This window comes from Alligator sinensis, unplaced genomic scaffold (assembly GCF_000455745.1).
Source record: "Alligator sinensis unplaced genomic scaffold, ASM45574v1 scaffold505_1, whole genome shotgun sequence".
Classification (NCBI taxonomy): domain Eukaryota; kingdom Metazoa; phylum Chordata; order Crocodylia; family Alligatoridae; genus Alligator; species Alligator sinensis.
Window position 1 is genome coordinate 3,088,665 of NW_005841940.1, and position 4,447 is coordinate 3,093,111.

At 46.4% G+C, this 4,447-nt stretch overlaps 1 long non-coding RNA gene across 3 annotated transcripts in view; it reads right to left on the minus strand.

The window, feature by feature from the left end:
* Nucleotides 1–1,217: 1,217 nt before the first annotated feature.
* Nucleotides 1,218–4,447, minus strand: part of LOC112549612 — a 4,048-nt gene continuing 818 nt past the window's right edge. The window contains exons 2-4 of one of the 3 annotated variants that reach the window (XR_003093120.1): nt 2,976–3,109; nt 2,108–2,242; nt 1,218–1,973 (exon numbers count right to left, since the gene is read on the minus strand). This is a non-coding gene — a long non-coding RNA (uncharacterized LOC112549612). Of the gene's footprint in view, nt 2,243–2,975; nt 3,110–4,412; nt 4,444–4,447 lie in introns of those variants that run through there. The other 2 variants (XR_003093119.1, XR_003093118.1) reach the window with 2 other exon arrangements.

The following is a 4,447-nucleotide window of genomic DNA, read 5'->3' on the forward strand; positions in this document are numbered from 1 at the left end:
TGACCCTTCTACAGCCATTTTGTATCAGTACAGTCTATAGTGGCCTTAGAGTGATCAAAATTTGATCCATTATATTTCAGGGTATCTTCTTGGGCGCTTTAAACAAGATGCCTGGGGCCAGGTGGGCTTTGGCACTTCACTCCAGTATCAGCAAGATGCTGGAATAATAGCAGTGAATAGGGCCTAAGACTGACCTCACTGGAGTCAGTGAGACTTTAATTATAGACTTCACTAAGAACAAGGTCTGGTGGGAAGTGCTCTAGGAGCTGAGATCCTCTTTCTCCACACTCTAGCCCTTAACAGGGACATAACAGCACTTCCCATGAGTTTGGCTTTTCTCACCTGCCAGAGGTCTCATGTCCATCTAAGTTCCCACCAAGAGGGTTGTCTTAACAAAGCAAGTTTAATAAGTGCAGCTGCAATTCAGAGTCCCGAACCAGCCTTCCCCCACTCCATTCCTAGGATTCAGTCAACCCCTAGCCACCCTCCAGTTAAGACACCCAGACTCCTCACTTCTGTGAGCTGTCAGGCCAGACTGCTCTCAGCACGTCAGCGCCAGGGGCGGTTTGGAACCAAAGTGTTTCTGTCTCGCATGTGCCCACTTGTCTTGTCTTTGCTTCCTCCCCCGACATGTTTCTTTAACCTCACGATCCCCTCATCTTCCAGCTGGGTTTTGTTCTTTATCAAAAAGTAATCAGGGATAAGGGGGTGGAAAGGAGACTTCCTCCCCCGCTGATGATTTCATTTGCCATTAACCAAGGATCTAAAAAGAAATCCCAGGGCTCATTAAGAATCTGATGACAGTTTAACCTTCTTATGCAGAAACCTAACACCGAACCCATCATCCCCTCTGTCTGAATCCAGGAGGGTTTCAGTGTTAGCTCTGACTATTGAACCAGGTGGAGAGCTATGGAAAGCATAATCATGCTGATGAGTAAATAGACATCAAGAGGTTTTACTTAGACATTTATCAGATCTTCATTTCAAAGGATGTTTCAAAATATAGTAAATACAGTTTTGCAGGGAGCAGAGTCTCTCTGCTACTGCATCAAGAAATGGGTGCTAATCTCTGTTCCCATCACCTGGGAACAGGGCTGAAGTATATCTTAGAAGTGCCCCATAAACAAGAGGCAGACAAGGTTCTTTGGGTAAACACAATATTTTTTATTAGAACAACTTAAGTAGTTGGAAAACTTCTTTGCAAGCTTTTGGGTATAAATACCCTTTTTCAGTCTGAGGAAGCATCTGCAGTTGGTGTGTGCTCCTCCTGGATGGAATGAACAGTAAAGAAGCCAGAGGCTGGTATGCATGCAAGGGAGGCAGTCAGTGAAGATGTAAAACATGAAACAGGATTGTCTCATGTCTGTAGGGCTGTTCTGATTCTTGCAATTCCAATGAATTCTCATTTTCCCATTTACGCTGACTGCTTTTTTTTTCCTCCCAGCTTGGTGAAGCTCCTTATTTCTCTAGGCAAAAGGAGGGGGACTTCAGTAGGACCCAATTAAAAAAATCCCTGTAGTGCTCTATCAAAAGCAAAATCATGGTGTGTCATCCAGTCTTTTATTGCTAACAACATATGTGACCACCTCTGAACAAACGGCTTAGGTGCATTCATCACAAATGTGCTGAAATTCAACATATATCACCTCCCTTCTGTGGCCCAATATTCACTAGAATGCATCACTGTCTAGGAACAAACTGATGTTCTCATGTTGCAGGAGTGACTGCGAGAAACCCCCCTAGCTCCTGCACTGCAGGTCCACCTTGATTAATTATGGTGTGTTCACTCCCTCAGGGCTTTTCACGTTTAGTGCAGTGTCCATCTGTAATTGAGCATCCTGTTCAGGAAACTGAAAAAGCCTTTCATCTCCTCCATTAATCACCTGGTTGCCTTGTCTTTTCCTCTTATGGGCCTTTCACAGGCCATTACCTGGATACAGGGGGTGAAGTTGTTTGGGTCAGTTCTGCCCTCTCTGCCAAGATGACAAAAATAATGTTAAGAACCAGATATTACACAGCACTTTTCAGTTGAGCCAGCCTCAAAGGTGCTGTGCTACTGCTCTTATATTCAGGGGTAGGGGAAGTCAAAGTTGCTTGATAATTTTACCCATCTTTATAGATTTAAGACTAAGACAATCAACATGTTGGATGACTGAAAATTAGGTGAAGTCTGAAGTTTTACACATCAGCTCTCATCCAAAGAATCTTTGAAAGGGCACAAATCTCTGCAGACAGATCACTCCTGTAAAAAAATAATAAAAACAAAAAACAGGAAGAAGGTTTAAAACCCAGACAAGGAAAAAACAACTTTACAGTATGGCCCAGAACTATTCTAGTCAGAGATAAAAAGCCTGAAACTTGTAGCTAGGAAAAAATAGATTGCCTAAAAATGAATAAAATGTAGCCAGAATGACTTGATTCAAACACATTAGCTAGGCAGGTGGAGATCTGTGACTGCTCATTTTGACTGGTTAAAAACTTTGCATTTCCCATGTATGTTTGTAACCCTGCCTCTCCAAACTCACCTGGATCTCTGGTTTGTCTTATTATGTGTTGTCTTTTACAGTGTAAACTCCTTGAGGCAGGACCCAACCTAGTTGTTGCCATTATTTGCTACCACAATATAAAAACTGGTCACTATGATGCCACTTTGAGGGGGCGGGGAGGGGCAGGTTTTTAGGAAAAAACCTCTCTTAGAAATTTCAGGAAGCAAAACTTTGAGACGGCCTATAGAAATAGAGCTGCTGGCATTTTATAGATTCCTGAAATGCCAATGCGACGGCCAGTTTGGATGTCAGTCACTTCCATAGATCACACAGATGCTACAATTTTGTCCTGCACTGGGGTACTACGTAATAGGAATTGTATCTGACTTCATTTTTAAAGATAAACGTGCTTTAAATTTCTCCTGTGCAGTTCTGTATGCTGTTCAGAGCTAGCTGTCATGTGATGCATTGTATTTTGAACTAATTTACATTGTTGTTTCCAGAAGGGCTTCAGGGTGACGTTTTGCTGGCAGGGGCTGGATCTCCTAGGTGCAACCTGAGCCCTCGGAATAAGGTTGAAGTGCATAGACGCAGGGTTGGCTTTTTGTCTGTGGCACGTCACCCTGAAAGAAGCAGAAATTGCACATGCTTTAACTTGCTGTTTTTGTTCTTGGCTCTCTAAAATACCCAGAGATTTAATAGATGATTAGTCGAGTCCTGTTTTGGAGGATTCTGAGGGTCTTGTGTGTGTCTCAGACCCTCGTGCCTCAGAGACACATGCTCTGCTTCTTTCTCTCCTCTGCACGAAGCCTGTGGTTCTCACCCTTTTTGTACCTGAGGCAGCCCTCAGAAAATGCCAACTCTTAGGTTTTACTTGTTACTTGACTGCAGAAAATTACTAGAGCAATGTTTCTATTGCAAACAACTCAGCAAGACCGTAGCAGGTCAGTATGTTTTTAACCCTGGGAGTTTGTACTTGAAATCTCTGGGTTTATCTTGTGAATCACGTTTGCTTGCCTAGCAGTGCTAAGATTGCACGGCACCCTTGAAAGGGTCTCAGGGCGCCCCAGGCCGTAGTCCCCTGGCTGAGACTCCCCAGTGCACGCGGTCTCTGCATTGCTGCTGCCCATTTTGTTACCGAAGCATCTCTTGAGGCTGCTTGGGTTAGACCGCGCACCCGGAGGTCTTCCAGAGCCCTTTAAAAAGACCTGTTCATCGAATCCGGCCGCACGGCTGAGCCCCCGTCCCTGCAGCCAGACATCCTACCCCCGCTCGCCCTCCCGCTCCCCCGGCGGCTGCGGCGGGTGCTCTGGGACGACGGCAGGGAGACGCAGGGGTTCCTGTACTAATAACCTCCCTGGAAGGCAATCCCCAGGGATCCCAGTTTTCTCTGATTTAAAAAAAATTCCCAATTTTCGAGTTAAAAAAAGTAACCCCAAATCCACATTTTCCCATGATTTAAATGAAAGACCACTAGTATAGAGAGATATACACAGAGGTGTTTCATTTTAATCATGGAAAAACGTAGATTTGGGGTTACTTTTTTTACCTGAAAATTGGGGATTTTTTTAAATCAGAGAAAACCAAGATCGCTGGCGACCAGCAGGCCACAGGGCACGCAGGGCTGAGCTGATGACGCCTGCGGCCCAGCGGCGACGCGCGGGCGGTAGGCGATTGAAGGGGCTTTGACATTCAGGCCTGGAGGGTGCTGCTATACACGGGGCATTACGGTAATTGACAGGTGCGCGGGGGCGTGGCCGGGCGGGCACGAGACACCCGCCCCCTCCCCACCGGGCACTATGGGTGCCACACCCCCCGCCCCTGCAGCGCGTGTGCTCCTCCCATTGGGCCGCGCCCTGCTCGCCGATTGGCCGCCTGTTAGAGACACGCGGCTCCCTCTGCGCCCACCGCCGCCACAATAATAACCCAATGAGGGCAGCGGAAGCCGCGCACCTCCCTTG